The following is a 20,205-nucleotide window of genomic DNA, read 5'->3' as shown; positions in this document are numbered from 1 at the left end:
CCCCAGGCAAAGCACCCACTCTTTGCAAGCCTCCGTTTCCACGATGGGACCCGAATACACTCGCAGGCTCTGAGGACCCCATGTGTGATGTAGGTGACCTCTGCTAACCTATGAAGTGACTTGACTTGTTAATGCTGAAATCATTCTCCGTTTGGGACTTTTTCCTCATTTGTCTCAGGCCCCTTTGAGACTCTGACGTGACCTATAGGTCCTCCCCCAGACGCACTATGTCCACACACGCGTACCACTGGTGTACCCTTTCAGGGGCTGCTCTGATCTCAGGACTCCCAGGTCAAGAGGAGAGTTGGGGAGTCTGTTTTGTTTTGTTTTGTTTTATATACGTAACATAAAATTCACCATTTTGCCTATTTTTAAGCATACAATTGAGTGGCATTAAGTACATTCACACTGTTGGGCAACAATCATCACCATCGTACACAGAATTTTTTCGTCTTCCCAAACTGAGACAAGCTAGGCAGTATAGCACGGCTCAGTGGCTAGGTCTTCCCCTGAGTTGGGAAGACAAGCTGACGAGTATGGTCTCGCCCGTTCTGCACCAGGGCTTCCTGTAACTTTGACCCTGTAACTGGTGACCGATTCTGTGGCCGGCCGGGGTGTCTCAGCTCCTCAGGGAGCCCAGGAGCTGTAAGTTCAGGGAGCCCCCACCCGTCTAGCTCTGTCCACATTACCATCCTTCCAGCAACCCAGGGGTTCTCAGCCTCGGCACGTCGATTCTTTGGGCCAGATGAATCTTGGCCCAAAGAAATCCTGTTCATTGTAGGATGTTTAGGAACATCCCACTAGCTGCCGGTAGCATCCCCCGCCCCCAGTTGTGACAGTCACAAATGTCTTCAGACATTGCCAAATGTCTCCGGGGAGCAGCATTGCTCCCAGTTGAGAATCACTGCAGTAACTCCTGCCTCGGAGTGAGCCCAGAAAGGGGGCTGCTGCAGCAGCAGGAGGAGGGTGGGAATGCGGCCATAGCTGTCATGGTGGGAGGAGCTTAGGGGGGGCACTGAGGACTCTGGAGCCGTGCTCCTGCTTGATGGGCCAGATCTGGGCTCCCCCCCAGCAGCTGTGGCCCAGGTCTCTCAGCCTGACTTTCTAACACAAGCCCATTTTGTAGAAATGTCGTTTGGCTTATCAAACTGTGGAATCTTCCATGGGTGATGGTAAACAACAAAAAAGACCTTGAGCAACTTGGTTTTCTTCACTACACTTGGAGTGTATTCTTACCCTTCCTGCCTGCGGGCTTCCCGGGCTCTACGGTAGTACCTCGTGAGTGATTTGGTGGCTTGGCTTCTCAGAGAGCCCACGAGCACCACCACCGTGCCCAAGGAGCTCTCAAACCTGAAGGCCCCTACCCCTTCAGCTCTGTCTGCACGCTGGGTCTCGGATTCTAATGCTGCACGAGTCACTCCTGCACGTTTGGGGATTTTAGGAAGCACATTGGACCAGGCGCTGGATCTTGAATTCTGGACCACATGCCTATTAGAGTTTGGCAGTTTAAAGCCAGAGGGGCAGACCATGGCAAGGGCAGCCCTGTGAGCCTGTGACAGCCCCTGCCCTGGACCCCTGCCCTGACTGTGGCATTCAACTCCCACTCTTGGAATGAAGGCCATCCTTGAGCCCACTCTGAACAGAGCTCTGTTCACTGCCGGAGCTATTTTCAACCTCTGGTTGAAATTCACAGCTTATTTTTAGACACATTTCATGTTGAAAAGCAAAAGCCATTTCCCAGCCCTTCAGAATGAGAATAATGGGTTCCATTTTCCCTCTATTCTTGGCTGAGTTGCGATGAGGAGGGATTTCAGGGCTGTGGCTGGGGAGCTTTCTCTGCTTGGAAGCCTGCAGAGGAAGGACTCCAGCCCGTGCACTGGGCTGAGGGTGGGCAGGAAACTCCGTGGTCTGCCCCACGACACGCTGCGTGGCTGGAGGAAGGTTGCAAGGTTTCAAGCAGATGAGCCGCCTCCCAGAGGGGCTTGTGTGGGGCCCCCTGAGCTGTCTGTGGCAGGGGCTTGTGCCGGCGTTTTCAAGGGGCTCCTGTTTAGCTCTGTTCCTGCTACAGCCCTCGTCCTCTCGCCCTCTCTGCACTCATCCTCACTGTTCTCACTCCCTCCTACTGTCTCTGCTTTTTGGTCTGTCCCTGAGGCTATGGACCACTGTCTTGGCTGACCTTGGATTTGGCATGTGCCCCCCAAGTCCCAGCCGCTGTAGCTGACTTCTACCTCAACCACAGAAGCATCGTAAAACCATTTTTAATAGCAAAGATGCATCTATTCTGATATAATCTTATTCTTGCCCTCTCTTCAAACATCTGAGAGCCTGTTATGCAATTGAGAAGGAAGGTTGTGCTGGGTGGGGCGGGAGCGGAAGAAGGCCGAATTCTAGGTAATTCAGTAAAACTAAAAAACCACTTCCTGAGTTCTCTGGGCTGGCTGCCCTCCAGTTCAGAGAACCTTGAGGTCTAGGGCTGAGGGCTTTTCTCCACTCACCTCAAATGGGGAGATGCCAGGTCCTCCTTTGGGAGATTTCACGAGGTGGTACGTGCCAAGCAGGCACTTGGAACCGTGCCCGGCATGTGGCAAGTGCTCACCAAGCTTTAGCTATTTTTAAAATGTTCCTTTTCCTTCCTCTGTCCAACAGAGCTAGGCGAGTCCCCTGCCCGGGCAGGGGGCTTAATGTGCTCCAAACCTGCTGCGGTGAGGGACAGCAGGCGGGGGTGGGGGCCCTTCTGACCGGGTCACATTTGAGGTTGACTCCGCTCAGCAGACTGTCCCTGTGAGGTCCACTGTGGCTTCTGGACTCTTGCGGGCGTCAATTGTGCTTCCTGATGAGTAGCCCAAGTCCTCTCTTCTCGCAGACACAAAAGCAAATCCATGAGGTGGGTGGAAATAGGCCTCTTTTCCCCGCCCTCACCCCCTGCTCCTCAGGGTGTGCTGCCCAGGACCCCCTGAGCCTCAGTGCTAGGACTGTCCCCAGGAAGAGGAGGTCAGGTTAGCCGAGGATATCTGGTCCAAGGCCTCAGCCTTCCCTAAGGATGGCCTGTTTCTTCTTCCTAGTTTCTCTGGTTCTGAAGGGGGAGCCCCAGACACCCCCTGTGCCCCCCTTCAGCTCCCACATTTCCATTCTGGGGTGCTATACAGAGTGGACTTGACTTAGGGATTCTTGGCCCCTGACCCCTGGCCCAGAGAGGCTTGGCACTGGATCTTGCCCCACTCTGAGGATCTGGGAGTTCCAGGTGGCGTTTGCTCAAGATCTGGGTTCTCATGCAGGCACCTGGACTGAGAAGTCATTGGGTCAGGTTTGGGGAAGGGACCCGTTTCCACCTGCCTCATAGATTTGCTTTCTCGCTTGGGAACTTGGATGACTTGGGTCTTTTACTGAGAACACACATTTCTGGCTGGCATTTGCTTTTCGTAGTGAGGAGAAGTGTGGGTTGGTAGATGGGGCATTGTGAACCCCAAGTGTCTTAGAGGGGAGCCTCTCATTTCTCCACTTGAGGCCAGTTCTGGCTCTGAGTTCTCCAAGCTGTTGCAAGGGGCTCTTGGCAGCAGATCCTCAGTCAGAGGATGCCAGGCACACAGGCATCTTGGAAAAGTATTGGTTTCATGGGACCCAGACTCCTAACACATCGGCTAACCTTGCCTTGGGCTCGGGGCATCTGTGGGGGTCGAGATTTGCCTCTTAATGTGCTGGGGGCTCTCACTCTGCTGCACCCTCTGGCTGAATAGCTGGCCTTCCACAGTCTCCTTCATCCATGTGAACGAGAGCCTGGTGAGAAACACAGGAAAGCAGATGCTCCCTGGCCCCTCCCAGTACCTTCTTGCCTGGTTTGGCCATTGTTGGGCCTGGCAGGGCCTGGGCCTTGGGGGCTGACTTAGGAACAGTGGGGACTTTGTTTTCATGTTTCCTGGGACTTAGTGGATGACTCCCATGGGCTAATTCATTCCTGCCCGCTGTGCTGCACAGAGGAGAAACCTGAGCCCAAAGGTCACCTGCTGGTGAGTGGCCCAGGTACCAATCAAGCCTGTGCCCTTGGGTCTCAGCCCTTTTGTTAGCAAAAGTAAGAGACCCTAGACTGGAAACGATCAAGAGGTATTCTCCCCATTTCTCAGTGGGCATCCTAGCCTCCTCAGCCCCTGGGACAGATATGCAAGCCCAGCACAGGACAGACCCTGGTGACTCAGAAACAGCTCTTCGTCACTTTTGTGTTTGTGCAGTTGTGTTGAGTCCTGGCAGCACCGCCTTGGGGCCTCTGGTGAAATTTGACTCCCCGTTGCTGGTCCCCATTATTCCCCCCACTAAGACCCCGAGGTTCCTGTTCTGTGAGGTGTCTCCAGATCACCTGGAATGGCCTGGGGCTGGGCACAGTACAGGGGAACAATAAGAGACCTGGCTGGCCAGGTGCTTCCCGTGGTGAGGACAGCAATCTTACGAGGATGGCTGTACTGGAGAGGATTCTCGGGCAGCCCTCCTAGGGAGGTGGATGGTGCTGGAAACTTCTGGCTCTGGGAGCCACTTTAAGAGCTTGGCTGACAGTATTGCCCCTGTATCCTGTTCCAGGCTGAGGTTGGGGCCCGGCTGGGTGTGGCACATCTCTCCTGTAACCTCAGACAGGTCATCTGGATTCTCTGTATCGTGATTTCTCCCCCCGGAGTACATTACTTCTCTGGGCAGTTTCCATTTTACTGGCTCACTCTGCAAAAGACCATCCTGCAGGGGTGAGGGCAGGGCAGGGCAGGGCGGCCGCCACAGCCTTTGCTGACCCTGGGCGATAGAGGTGCTCAGACAGATGCCTCACTCCACACCCAGATTGCATTTTCCCCACCTTTACCTGAATGGAAGTCATGGAAAGTGCTCTAGGTTTCTTAGTTTCCATGGGAAGACAGAGGAGACTAGAAATATAGAAGATTCAATATTTGTCACCAAACTGCGATATTTAAAGAAAGTTTCCTGCTTGAAAGAGAGCACCCTTGGACAGTAGCTGATGGGTAACGTGGCTATGCATAGTCGAGGAGCACCAGATATTCGACGCCCCTAGCAGAGGGGCTTCCTGGGCCCAGGGATCAGAGTGAGGGGCTGAGCCCTCCCCGCTGACCTGTTGTATCCAGTACTGGGAGGCAGGAGGGACGCCCTCTCCTTTCCTTCCAGAGGCTACAACTGACTTACTGGGAGGTGGGTCAGGGCTGCTACCAGGCACATGTTAAATAATTACTGTGTTTACAAGAAGGGAGGGGTTGCCTTTGACAAGCGCGAGAACAATGTTTGCAGAAACGCATCAGGCAGAGTTACTGGGCTTCCTGGCAGTGGAGTGAGGAGAGGTCTTTTAACATTTGACATTTATTACAGCAAGCCTCTTGCAGTGGTTCTCAAACTTTAGTGTGCATCAGAATCACCCTAAGGGCTTGTTAAAATTCAGCTTGCCCCATCCCCAGAGTGTCTGATTCAGTAAGGAATTTACATTCCTAACAAATTTCTAGTGACGCTGATGCTGCTGGTTGGTTGGAAAACAGTCTAGCCGATTGACACCCTGGCATCGTGGGCAGGGAGGTGGCTGGAAAGAGAGAGTGAGTCTCTGTCCATCTTAGCAAGTTTCTATGGCTCACGGGGCTGCAGCTTGGGAGAGGCACCTGGAGAATTGGTGTCCCTTCAGCCCAGTTTGGGGCATTGTAGTCTTCCTCCTTCCAGAAGAGGAAGAGCGGTGTGGTTGGTTCTGATCTTGGTGCGGTGTTCAAAGAAATCCCAGTGCTGCCCTTTAGGCTCTTTAGACCTGCAGGCACTCTTTAAACCCACTGAGCTCTGTTTACAACTGGGCAGGCAGATGTGTGGTTTTATTCCCAGCCTAGGACATCAGTTAGAGGATGGGACCCAGGGCAGCCCTCCGTGGGCCTCCGCCGGGCCTGTCATCCTCTCTCAGCTCCTGTCCTGGCCATTAGTGCTGCTGCATCAGTTCAGTCATCAGTGCTTGAATCCATGTTCTCCAGGCCACCTGCCTCCTGCATTGTCCTTAGTGTCCACCTCTTACCCTGCAGATGGGCGTACCTAGGTCACCTCCCATCCTCCAGAGTCTGCTGGGTCTTTAGGGAAGCTGGCAGGTGAGTCTCTGACACTTGAGCTTGAGACGGCCTGGGTGCTTGTGGCCCAACATTTTAACCCCCAGGTGGAGGTCTTCTTTGTAGAGCCTTTTGGGGAAGTGCCTTCAGGAAGCAAGAGCAGGAACAAGCCCTGAAACAACGATGACAGCAGTGGCACCAAGAGGATGGGGCTGTGGGATGGGGCAGTAACTGAACTCCCTTCTCTGAGCTGCCCTTTTGAGGGGCTGATGGTAGTTTCCCGCCACTGGAAAATTCCCATCCCTTTCACAAGGTCCCTATCCAGAGGAGAATGGCACAATTCTTAGGAAGGAAGGCCTATGAATGACTTAAACCAACAGGGGACGTAGTCTCAGAAATCCAGGGCAAGATGTATTAAGCTAGTCACAGTGTGGAACCCAGACAAAGCCTGGACACCCTTGTGTCCAGCTCTGCGTGCATCGGGACACACCCGGTGTGTGAACCTGTTCGCTCACACACACCTGTGAGAGCTCTCATCCCTTTCAAGGGACTCAGAGCTGTTTTGCGTTTCCTTTCCGCCTGGCAGCCAAAGCATGGGTTCAAGGTCAGTGGAGATTCCACAGTTGCACATGGGGAATCGAGCCCAAATCACAGGACAGTGGGGTCCTGACATTGTGGTGCTTTACTACAAGGCACACACAGCCCTGGGCAGGGCACACCGCATGCCTCAGAGTGCCTTTGTTTCAGCCCTGGGGCCACTGCAGTGATGCTACCATTTTGGTGACAGCGATGATAAACATCCACAGCCTGGTTAGGCCATGCTGACAAGTCCCCTCTCCACAGAGAGCCAGCAGAGGCCATGCATGTGCAGTAGAGGGTGGCATCTGAGAGCTAGCCTGCCTGCCTGCCTCCCTGCCTGCCTGCCTCCCTGCCTCCCTGCCTCCCTGCCTCCCTGCCTCCCTGCCTCCCTGCCTCCCTCCCTCCCTCCCTCCCTTCCATGCTGCTTTCAAACCTAGAAACCTGAAAATGGAAGAAATGAGCCACAGGTGGAAATAGACCCAGCTGCTTAAATCTGACTGTGATTCTTTGGCTCCACCCCCCTGTTCCCCAGCAGAGCCGTGCTCCTCCTTTTAGTCTCTTTGCAGATGGCACCTCCTCCGTGCAGCCTTCCTAGGAAGGACAGCAGCTTGTGAAATCTTCCTGGTCCACCTACCCAGAGCGCTGTGCTTGGTGGAGCAGCCCCTCTCTGCCATGGTCAGTTTTTCACAGGCTGAACTTGTTGCCCTGGAGGCCCGGGACCTTGGTCTCCATGTGGTGCCCAACGTGCATCTGTACGCCTGAGCAGAATGTTCAGGAAATCAGAGTTCAGTGGACACATTCTGCTGTCTGTGGGCAGCGTGGGTTGAGCGCGTGAGGCTAGAGGCAGGCTCTGGCGCTTTCCTTTCGCCGCGTTTGATGGTCCCAGGCTAAATGAAGGAAACCACTCTCTCACCTGGTTTGTCAGTTTGGGGGCAGGTGGCAAGGGGTGGTATGGGCAGTGGAGGGTGGGAGAATCTACATGTCTGGACTAGAAGTTTTAGTCCTTCTTTTCATTTTCAATGGAAAAAAATCCCTTTTCAGCTTGTATTTTCCAGATTGGATGGCAGCGTTGCCCATGTGGTGTAAGGGTGTTGGATAATGTGTGTATTTATGTTCTCATTGGTTACCATGGAAAAAATCAGAATAGATGGTTTCCATGGAGATTATCTTAAAATTAGTTTCTTTGAAGGTCCGGACATTGCTGCAGGGTTCACTGAATGCTCTTGGTGCCATCGGGGCTTTCGCTATGGCAGAGCCAAAAGCTGGTCTGAACGTTTGTGGATTCAGCCTAATTTGCCTCCTGTGCTTGAAACACCAGAGTGGGGGTGATCCTGTGCCTCACCTTCCTCCTGGGGTCCCGCTTGCCTGGCCTCAGCCCCACAGCTCATTCAAGTAGCCTGGAGCTTTTATTTTTTTACCACCAACAAAAAACACCCTTTGTATTGTGGAAATTTTCAAGCTAGCACAAAAAGTAGAGAGAATAATATAATGAACCACCCCCATGTGTCCTTTACCTAGCTTTAGCATTTTGCCGATCTTATTTTGTTCATCGCCTCCCACCCTTTTTTAGAAGAGTTGGAATATTTTTGTTTAATCCAGATATGTTACCCTAAATAAAGACTTTTCTGGGTTAAATAACTGCAGTGCTCTTATCGCATCCAACAAAATTAATATTTCTTTAATACCAGATGCCTAGTCCATGTTCACATTTTTCTGCATTGTGTCAAGAATATTGTCGTGTGCTCTTTGTTCAAATAGGGACATGGGAGCCTTTGAGAGCCCACGTCTCCCCTTCTCACCACGGTCCTGCTACGTGGAGAGGTTGAGCGCTCTTAGCTTAGAGCTGCAGTTGGGCCGGGCCAGGCGGAGCCTTGGGGCTCCACCCTCCCACCCTCCCAAGGGAGAGTTGTGTACTCTGAGCTCCAGGACGCCCTTGTCCCAGCCCGGAGATGTGTCAGCGCAGGTGGGCCAGCTACTGCCAGCTGTCCTGGGGCAGGCGTCCGCTGGGGTGCGCTGTCCCTCTTCACAGCCTGCAGGGGGAGGGAGGGAGAGGGGTGATGTAACCTTGATTCACAACAGCTGTGTGCAACTTCATTTTCCAGGAAAGGGAAGCTGTGAGACACCGGGGTTGGGGTGGGGGGAGGCAGCCTCCCTCAGCTCCTCCCTGGGCAGCACCAGGGTGAGGGCTTTGGCTCATCGGAGGCCCGCCGCCTCTGCGGGGTAGGCAGAGCCGGTCCTGGTTATCTGTCTTGACAGGCTCTGCTCCTGTCCCGAGATGCTGCACAAAATATGAATTGCCGAGTGGTGGGAGTGGTGCCCGGGGATGGTTGGTGCCTCTAACACTCTCCATTGAACTAAGTGCAAGGAGAGTTTAAAATAGCCAGCCTTTGTTCCCGAGGTTTTAAAAATTCAACTCCAGTAGTTACAATGAGCTGTCTTCAAGTGGATCTATAAATAAACTGCTACTGTTCCTCTTTGTCACCGAGAGCTTCGGCGGCTTCCAGAGACGTCGGCTCTGCCGCTCATCTTCATTAGATGCCTCTCATCTGTGGGGCAGCTGCGGCCATCAGCAAGCCGGGCTGACACGCAGAGTTTGTAATGACAGCCACACGTTCCCTTTTAAAGAGCCACAGTGCCAAGCCACAGTGCCCCATGATTGACTACACAGGGAAAGATGTAACTTTGCATTGGAGAAACCTGGCAGGGAGGTCAACATCACTGATATATAAGACCTGTCCGTGTGAGCCCTGTGGTGTCATGCATATAGCTTTTGTGGTGCTCTTGTCAAAAATGCATAAGCTCACCCCAATTGTGAGAAAACATCAAACAGATCCAAACTGAGGGACATTTGACAACAAAACTGACCAGTACTCTTCAAAAATGTCAAGGTCATGAAATACAAGGGAAAACTGAGGGGCTGGACAGATCGCAGGAGACTATAAGAGAAAACTGAATGCAGTGTGGGATCCTGGATAGGATTCTGGAACATCAGGATCCAAGGACATTAATGGGTAAACTGGTGAAGCTCAAATGGAGCCCTTCCTTGGTTTGGTTAATGGAAAGGTCCCAATGTTAATTTCCTGGCATGACCATTGTACTAATGGTTATGTAAGACGTTAACACTGAGGGAGCCTTGGGGAGGGATATATGGAAATTTTCTGTACTATTTTTTGCAACTTTTCTCTAAGTCTAAAATTAGTTCAAAGCAGTTTAATTAAAAAAAACAAAACAAAAACAACAGTCAACACTTAAGCTTTATCAGAAGCCTTGATCTCCCGCCTAGGGTGTCTCGGTTCAGGTGTTTGTGGTGGGGAGGGCAGGTGTTTCTGTCTCAGGGTAGTAGGTAACAACCTGAGCTACTTAGCACCCAGCCTGGAGTGGGCCCTTAGTGACGTGTGTGGAGCTGAACTGAGCAGGAGCCGGCCCTACAGGAAACAGGTCGTGTTCAAAGGGAGTTCTTACAAAGGTATTGGTCAGCAGCATGGGGACCGCAGGGCGGCATTTTCTGCTTGTGGACGTTGTCGTTTCTCAAAATGCTCTGGAGGTACACCCTCTCCAGGAACTCTGGGCAGACTGGCAGCAGATGCTCTGCAGCATTGCCTCCTCCTGAGGCTTCCCTGGGCTGTGTGGAGGACCCCGCCACTCTGCCCTGCCCTGTTCCTTCTCATCCGTGTCCCTGAGCCCTGGGCTCTGCCTTGCTACCTACCAGCGTGTTTCTGGCTGTACCAGGTGTGATGACCTGGAGGGCTTCCACCCCTAAAGCCTGGGTTGGTTTTCCTCCACGCTCAGAACCAGGAGAGCCAGGACCTCCCCTGGGCACAGGAAAGTTCTCGCTGCATGATGGTCGGCTTGCTTTCTCATGGCTGCCACCAGTTTGCAACTGCTTAGCCTTCCTCTCCCCGTTTCGTCCTCCCCCGCTTCTCCCCACAGCTTCCCTCACGTGTCGTTTCAGTAGGACAGTCCTCCCCTGCCCTACTTTTTTCTCCTGGGGGCATATCTGGACATTGGAATGACTTCCTGTTTCCTGCTTCTTACCAAGGCCGTCCTTTCACGCCTTTGAAACACATTTAGCTGTATAAGTCAGCCCTCTTGCGTGGGGAGAAATACTTGGAAACCAAGTATTGGAGAGCACGTCTGGGGAGTCAGCAGGAGATGGCTGGGGTTGAGCCCAGGAGTGGCTGACATAGCCCTGTGGGTGGGAGCCTTGGTCTTGCTTAGGGCCTGAGTGAGGAGACGGGGGTTCCGTGGTTTGTGCATTTAACATCTCCCACATGCCAGGGAGGCCTGTGACCCACACAGGTGTAATAGGATGACAGAGGCAGCTGTGGCCCCTGCCTCAGAGGGACCCTCGGGAGAGGACTGTGAGGTGAGAAAGTGGGCCAAGCTGCCTGTGGTCTTGGTGCCTGGACGGCACTGGTTCTGTGTGAGGAGACCTGGGTCAGGCACGTGGATCCCTCTTCCTCCAGGTTAGACCCATCCTTTGACCGCTTCACAGTTCTTAGTTCAGAGGACACCCTGTCTGCTTCCCGTTGGTGGGAGCCTGGGGTCACAGGGTGGCTCTTACACTGAATTGGGATCTGTCATCTTGGAGAGTCTGATTGAGTTCAAAGGAAGCTGTCCAACCCCATCCCCCTGAGCCTCTTGGCTCACTGTCCTTGGGAGCCTGGTGTGGGGAACACATGGAGGCACCCTGCACATTCATACTCTAGACAAAAGCCAGCAGCGGTAACCAAACCCCACACACATACTTGGGCTGGCTTGGAAGAACATTGGCAAGATTGCCAAACAATTAGATGATTTTAAGAAACTAGAATTTCCTCTTGGGTTCAAGGCTATGTTTAGAACCAGAAGTTTCCTCTCTTGTTGGACTCCAGGCCGGAACCCTAAATTATAGGGCAGACAAGGCTGTAGTAGATCTAGTCCACAAATATGTGCGGGGAATACAGTACCAGGTTTCTTTTGAGCTTTGATTTGAGAAAACAGCTGTGTCTATTTCCACTTGAGAAGCTGGCACTGAGCAGAGCCCAAGTGAGCTCTGCTCTGTCCCCTGCTCTCCTCGCCAGGGCCAGGTTTAGCAGACAGGGAGGCAGGCGAACTGGATGCCTGTTAACTTTCTATGAGGCAAATTGTCAAAGCCAAAGGCCTGAGGTGAAAACCAAGGAACGTCTGTGTCTGTGAATCTGCACCCTTGCTTAGCAGACTACGTGATGAGCAGTTCGATGAAAGATTAAGTTGAAAAGATTCAACCATGGTGTGTGTGTCTGTCCGTTTCTTCATTTTGTACTCAGGGTCTATACTAGGAGGGTAACTGGTGAGACAGTCCAGATCTTGGGCCTGGGTCACCTCTGGCTCCCCTCTCTGGCCAGACCCAAGCCTTGGACCAGTTAGTTCCTAGATACTTTTGTCTGTTACAGAGTTTTAGTTTCTGGAGCAGGCTGGGCAGGGGGCAAGGTCCGGTGTTAGAGACTAAAAGAGAAGGAGAAATTTCCATCTTAAGCAGGTGTTAATAATTGACCACCCTGCCCAACTAGAGGGGGGCATTCTGTCAAGTCAGCTCATGACATCTTTATGGTAGAACTCCAGCCACTCCTGGCTTCTGGCCAGGTGTATGTAGACCTCACTTGCTCATGACTGTCAAACTGTGTATGGACCCCTAAGCCGCTGAGACCTGAAGTTCCATAGACTGGGCAGCTGCTGCTTGGAAAACCTTGCTTGAGACATCTGCTAACAACTGGGGAGTCACTGAAATGTGACTCTGACCTTCTGCATTTGGGAACCATCATCCCCAGACCAATGGTGGACCTCACGGGCCTGACCCGCGGTCTTTAGCCTTGGGTTTTGCCCACTGGTAATGTCCTGCGGCGAGGCAGTGATTTTCACCTTGAGTGCAGAGTGGCAATGATGGGTAGTGTCAAGTGCAGTGTCATGTGATGGGCCTGTTGGGCCAGTGTCAAAATCCTAGGGGCATTTTGGCTGTAACTGCATCTTTTTCTTTTTTAAGTCAGATTTATTAGTACACAAATAGTAACATTCACCATTTAAAAAAGTGAACCATTCTCTGAGTTTCGACAGTCATGTAATCACCACCATGATCATGTTATAGAATATTTCCATCGTCCCTCCAAATTTCCTTGTGCTTTGTAGTCAATCCAGTCCCTCCACCTCCAGCCCCAGGCAACTACGAGTCTTTTTTCTGCATATTTCAGAATTTGATATAATTGAAATCGTATAGTTATATGTTCTTTTCAGTCTGGTTTCTTTCAGCTTAATTATTTTGAGATTCACCCATGTTGTTACATTTATCAATAGTTCATTTCTTTTTATTGCTGAGTACTACTCCATCAAATGGATATACAATTTGTTTGTCTGTGAACACTTGGGTTATTTTCAATTTTGGGGCTATTACAAATAAAGCTGCTGTTAACTTTTACATACATATCTTTCTATGGACATATGCTTCCATTCTTTTTGGGTAAATAGGAGTGGAATGGCTGAGACGTGTAATGGGTATGTGCTTAACCTTTTATGTTACTGTCAAACTGTCTTCCAAAGTGGTTGTTCCATCTTGCATTCTCGCCAGCAGTGTATGAGAGTTCAGGTTTCTCCACCTCCTCCCCAGCACTTGGGGTGGTCAGTCTTTTTAACTCTAAAGCATTGTAATAGGTGTATAAGTGATATCTCGTGGTGATTTTAACTTGCATTTTCCTGATGACTGAGGATGTAGAACATTTTTTTACGTTTGTTTGTCATCTTTATATGTTCTTTGGTGAAGTGTCTTCAAATCTTTTGCCCGTTCTTTAAATTAGTTGTCTTATTGAATTATGAAAGTTCTTAGGTGTTCTAGATACAAGTTCTTTACCAGATATGTGACTTGCAAATATTTTCTCCCAGTCTGTGGTTTGTGTTTTCATTTTCTTAACAGTGTCTTTCAAAGAGCAGAAGTTTTGAATTTTGATGAAGTTCATTGTATTGGCTTTTTCTTTTACGGATCATACTTTGGCTGTCATATCTAAGAAATCTACCTATCCCAAGGTCACAAAGATGTTCTCCTATGTTTTAGAAGAAAAATTCATACCAGTATTACAGTTTTAGGTTTTACATTTAGATCTATGAATCATTTTTGAGTTACTTTTTGTATACGGTATGAGATATGTACTGAAACTCATTTTTTGCATAAGGATTCCAATTTTTCCAGCAATTGCTGAAAAAACTATCTTATTTTCTCTCTGGTAAGTGGTGTACCATTTAAAAAAATTAATTGGCCATATATCTGTGTGTATATTTCTGGACTCTATTTGTTCACTGCTCTATGTGTCTGTCCTTTCACCAATGCCATACTGTCTTGATTGCTTTAGCTTTAGACTAAGTCATAAAATCGGGTAATGTGAGTCCTCTAGTTTTGTTCTTTTTTTCAAAAATATTTTGGCTTTTCTAGTTCCTTTGCCTTTCCATATAAATTTTGGAATAAGCTTTTTGATTGCTATAGATGATTTTGGGGAGAACTGGCATCTTAACAACTTTGAGCCTTCAGTACATGAGCATGGTATATCTCTTCATTGATATTAGTCTTTTCTCATCAGTGTATTTTAGTTTACAGCATACAGATTTTGTACATATGTTGTTTGATTTATATCTAAGCATTTTGTAGTGGGTTGAATAGTGCCCCCCCCTGCCAAGAAATATGTCTACATCCTAACCCCCAGAACCTGTGAATGTGACCTTACTTGGTGAAAACATCTTTGCCAATGTGCTTAAGTTAAGGATCTTGAGATTAGATCATCTTGTATTATTAGGTTGGCCCTAAATCCAGTGACAGGCGTCCTTATAAGAGACACACTGGGAAGAGAAGGCCATGTGAAGATGGAAGCAGAGGGTGGAGTTATGCAGCCATAAGCCAAGGAATTCTGGAGCCACCAGAAGCTGGAAGAGGCAAGAAAGGATTCTTAGTGCCTCCAGAGGGAGTGAGGCCCTTTTGATATCTTAATTTCAGACTTCCAGCCTCCAGAACTCTGAGAGAATAAATTTCTGTTATTTTAAGCCACCAAATGTGACAATTTTTTTTTAGAACAGCCATAGGAAACTGATAACACATTTCATGTTTTTTGGTGCTATTGAAAAGATAATGGCCAAGAATTTTTGGAAAATGATGAAAGGCATCAAACCACAGATCCAAGAAGCTCAGAGAAATGACAAGCAGGCTGAAGAAAAAACAAAAACAAAACAGAACCCTACACAAATTATATTCAAGCTTCTGAAACCAAAGATTAAGAGAAATTCTTAAAGGTAGATAAAGAAAGGAGACATTATATACAGAGGATCAAAGGTAAGAATTACAGAACTATTCTCATAAAACTGCACAGACTGGAAGACATGGAAGTAACATTTTTAAACTATCCAAAGAAAAAACTGTCAACCCAGAATTCTATATGCAGAAAAAAAATCTTTTAAAAATGGAGAGATAAAGAGCCCCCCCCCCCTTTTTTTGTTTCCAGACAAACCAAAGCTGAGAGAATTCATTACCAGTAAAGTTGTACTATAAGAAATGTCTCTTTTCTCTTTCTTCTCCTTCTGGGATTTCAGTCACACATGTATTAGATGATTTGATATTATCCCACAGTTTACAGGTAGTCTGTTCTGTTTTTTTTTCCCCCTATTATTTTTCAGTTTAAGGAATTGATCTGTCTTCAAGGTCATTGGTTTCTTTTCCTCAGTTGAGCTGAGCCTACTGTTGGACTGGCCAAGAAGATCGTTCGGGTTTTTCCAAAACCTCTTCCCAAATGAACATTTTGGCCAACCCAGTCGTAGCCCAACAAAGTCATTCTTCATATCTGGTATTGGGTTTCTTATTTCTAGCATTTCCACTGACTCTTTCTTATAATTTCTACCTCTCTGCTGAAATTCCCCAGCTGTTCATGCATGTTGTCCACATTTTCCAGTAAAATCTTTAACATATTAATCATAATTATTTTTTCTCCATCTGATAGTGCCCACATCTAAGTCATCTTAATCTAATTCTGCTGATTGCTTTGTCTCTTGACAGTGGGTTTTTTTTTCCTTACCTTTTTGAGTGTCTCATAAGTTTTTATTGAATGCCAGACATCATGTTCAGAATAGCAGAGACTGGGGTAAATAGTCTTATCAGGAGTTGATACCTTGTACTTAGGGTGAGGTCTGGGTGTTGGAGGATTTTTCTCAGTGTTCCTCCTCCACCCCCAGCTTTCAGCCTACCCTGGGGTCCTGCCCCTCAGAGGATGTCTGTGTCCATGGTCTTGTCCCTCCCCCAGCAGTAGACTGCCGTGGCTTGTTACCTGGTGCTTGCTAGCTTTGTTGGAGGAATTCTCTGCTGTCCTGGGCCAGTTTCAGTCTTAGGCCCTGTGTCCCTGGGTCTCAGAAGTAGGGCATTCTCACCTAGAAACAAATGACAATGGAGACACGACGACCCAAAACCTATGGGATGTAGCAAAAGCAGTTCTAAGAGGGAAGTTTATAGCAATATAATCCTACCTTAAGAAACAGGAAACATCTCGAATAAACAACCTAACCTTGCACCTAAAGCAATTAGAGAAAGAAGAACAAAAAAACCCCAAAGTTAGCAGAGGAAAGAAATCATAAAAATCAGATCAGAAATAAATGAAAAAGAAATGAAGGAAACGATAGTAAAGATTAATAAAACTAAAAGCTGGTTCTTTGAGAAGATAAACAAAATTGATAAACCATTAGCCAGACTCATCAAGAAAAAAAGGGAGAAGACTCAAATCAATAGAATCAGAAATGAAAAAGGAGAAGTAACAACTGGCACTGCAGAAATACAAAAGATCATGAGAGATTACTACAAGCAACTCTATGCCAATAAAATGGACACCCTGGAAGAAATGGACAAATTCTTAGAAATGCACAACCTGCCAAGACTGAATCAGGAAGAAATAGAAAATATGAACAGACCAATCACAAGCACTGAAATTGAAACTGTGATTAAAAATCTTCCAACAAACAAAAGCCCAGGACCAGATGGCTTCACAGGCGAATTCTATCAAACATTTAGAGAAGAGCTAACACCTATCCTTCTCAAACTCTTCCAAAATAGAGCAGAGGGAGGACCTCTCCCAAACTCATTCTACGAGGCCACCATCACCTTGATACCAAAACCAGACAAGGATGTAACAAAGAAAGAAAACTACAGGCCAATATCACTGATGAACATAGATGCAAAAATCCTCAACAAAATACTAGCAAACAGAATCCAACAGCACAGTAAAAGGATCTTGCACCAGGATCAAGTGGGGTTTATTCCAGGAATGCAAGGATGCATCAATCAATGTGATACACTATATTAACAAATTGAAGGAGAAAAACCATGTGATCATCTCAATAGATGCAGAGAAAGCTTTTGACAAAATTCAACACCCATTTATGATAAAAACCCTCCAGAAAGTAGGCATAGAGGGAACTTTCCTCAACATAATAAAGGCCATATATGACAAACCCACAGCCAACATCGTCCTCAATGGTGAAAAACTGAAAGCATTTCCACTAAGATCAGGAAGAAGACAAGGTTGCCCACTCTCACCACTCTTATTCAACATAATTTTGGAAGTTTTAGCCACAGCAATCAGAGAAGAAAAGGAAATAAAAGGAATCCAAATCGGAAAAGAAGAAGTAAAGCTGTCACTGTTTGCAGATGACATGATACTATACATAGAGAATCCTAAAGATGCTACCAGAAAACTACTAGAGCTAATCAATGAATTTGGTAAAGTAGTAGGATATAAAATTAATGCACAGAAATCTCTGGCATTCCTATACACTAATGACGAAAAATCTGAAAGTGAAATCAAGAAAACACTCCCATTTACCATTGCAACAAAAAGAATAAAATATCTAGGAATAAACCTACCTAAGGAGACAAAAGACCTGTATGCAGAAAATTATAAGACACTGATGAAAGAAATTAAAGATGATACAAATAGATGGAGAGATATACCATGTTCTTGGATTGGAAGAATCAACATTGTGAAAATGACTCTACTACCCAAAGCAATCTACAGATTCAATGCAATCCCTATCAAACTACCACTGGCATTTTTCACAGAACTAGAACAAAAAATTTCACAATTTGTATGGAAACACAAAAGACTCCGAATAGCCAAAGCAATCTTGAGAACGAAAAACAGAGCTGGAGGAATCAGGCTCCCTGACTTCAGACTATACTACAAAGCTACAGTAATCAAGACAGTAAGGTACTGGCACAAAAACAGAAAGATACATCAATGGAACAGGATAGAAAGCCCAGAGATAAACCCACGCACATATGGTTACCTTATCTTTGATAAAGGAGGCAGGAATGTACAGTGGGGAAAGGACAGCCTCTTCAATAAGTGGTGCTGGGAAAACTGAACAGGTACATGTAAAAGTGTGAGATTAGATCACTCTCTAACACCATACACAAAAATAAGCTCAAAATGGATTAAAGACCTAAATGTAAGGCCGGAAACTATCAAACTCTTAGAGGAAAACATAGGCAGAACACTCTATGACATAAGTCACAGCAAGATCCTTTTTGACCCACCTCCTAGAGAAATGGAAATAAAAACAAAAATAAACAAATGGGACCTAATGAAACTTCAAAGCTTTTGCACAGCAAAGGAAACCATAAACAAGACCAAAAGACAACCCTCAGAATGGGAGAAAATATTTGCAAATGAAGCAACTGACAAAGGATTAATCTCCAAAATTTATAAGCAGCTCATGCAGCTCAATAACAAAAAAAACAAACAACCCAATCCAAAAATGGGCAGAAGACCTAAATAGACATTTCTCCAAAGGAGATAAACAGATTGCCAACGAACACATGAAAGGATGCTCAACATCATTAATCATTAGAGAAATGCAAATCAAAACTACAATGAGGTATCACCTCACACCAGTCAGAATGGCCATCATCAAAAAACCTACACACAATAAATGCTGCAGAGGGTGTGGAGAAAAGGGAACCCTCTTGCACTGCTGGTGGGAATGTGAATTGGTACAGCCGCTATGGAGAACAGTATGGAGGTTCCTTAAAAAACTACAAATAGAAATACCATATGACCCAGCAATCCCACTACTGGGCATATACCCTGAGAAAACCATAATTCAAAAAGAGTCATGTACCAAAATGTTCTTTGCAGCTCTACTTACAATAGCCCGGAGATGGAAACAACCTAAGTGTCCATCATCGGATGAATGGCTAAAGAAGATATGGCACATATATGTAATGGAATATTACTCAGCCATAAAAAGAAACGAAATTGAGCTATTTGTAATGAGGTGGATAGACCTAGAGTCTGTCATACAGAGTGAAGTAAGTCAGAAAGAGAAAGACAAATACTGTATGCTAACACATATATATGGAATTTAAGGGAAAAAATGTCATGAAGAACCTAGGGGTAAGACAGGAATAAAGACACAGTCCTACTAGAGAATGGACTTGAGGATATGGGGAGCGGGAAGGGTAAGCTGGGACCAAGTGAGAGAGTAGCATTGACATATATGCACTACCAAATGTAAAATAGATAGCCAGTGGGAAGCAGCCACATAGCACAGGGAGATCAGCTCGGTGCTTTGTGACCGCCTGGAGGGGTGGGATAGGGAGGGTGGGAGGGAGGGAGACGCAAGAGGGAAGAGATATGGGAACATATGTATATATATAACTGATTCACTTTGTTATGGAGCAGAAACTAACACACCATTGTAAAGCAATTATACTCCAATAAAGATGTCCAAAAAAAAAAAAAAAGAAGTAGGGCATTCTCAGTAGTCCTGCCTCTTCCTCAGCCTTTGAATACCTCGATGATCTCCACTCAGGATGGTTTCCTGCCTCTCCCACAAGGGAAGAGGGGCTTTCATCTCTTTTTGCTCTTCCCCCAGTAGCTTAAGGATTTTGTTCCGTAGGCAAGAAGGGTCTTGGCAGGGCTTCGTGCCTTTTCTGTGTCTACTCCCCTCCTCCAGGCCTGCACCCTCAAGGATGTTTTTTTCCCCCCACCCGGTCTTTCTCATGAATGCCCAGCGGAGGTCTGTGGAGAAGACCCTGTGAGCAGGTACAAACTCCCCTTGTACCTGTGGCTCCCAGACGTTCTTCATTCTCACCCTGGCCACTCCCAGCCTCTGCAACTTGTTAACATGCATAACTCAGTTCTTCTCACCCACTTATGTGGCAGTCAGTGTCCCTTCTTCCCAGGCTTTGCCAGAGGTGAGCCGATGCTCACTTTCTGTTTTCCTTGGAAGAGTCTGCCTTTCCTTAGATTTCAGGCTCTGTGATCTCAGCTCTCTGATTTAAGAAAAGTTAAGATCCTTTTAGATTGTTGCTCTTTTTCTTGTTAGGATAGGATTAATACTTCCCCCAACTTTCTCTACCTTAGGCAGAAGCTTCTTATCCACACCTGCATCTTGATGATGAAAAGGTGAGACCATAGGCAATCCAGAGACCAGTCAAGAAGTTATCCCAGATGGATTGATTTCTTGTCACAAGGAAGACCTGCAAGCTCTGCGCTTTTGTTTTTTTGTTGTTGTTGTTGTTTTAATTTTTTTTAAA

At 47.4% G+C, this 20,205-nt stretch overlaps 1 protein-coding gene across 2 annotated transcripts in view; it reads left to right on the top strand.

The window, feature by feature from the left end:
* The window catches only part of POC1A (POC1 centriolar protein A), a gene marked incomplete at its 5' end in the record, with an annotated part of 75,793 nt that overhangs the window by 30,443 nt on the left and 25,145 nt on the right, over positions 1 to 20,205 (top strand). The gene's annotated exons all lie outside the window — the stretch shown is intronic.

This window comes from Grampus griseus (assembly GCF_964374135.1).
Source record: "Grampus griseus genome assembly, chromosome: 10".
Taxonomy (NCBI): Eukaryota; Metazoa; Chordata; class Mammalia; order Artiodactyla; family Delphinidae; genus Grampus; species Grampus griseus.
This window is presented reverse-complemented; position numbering and strand designations above follow the sequence as displayed.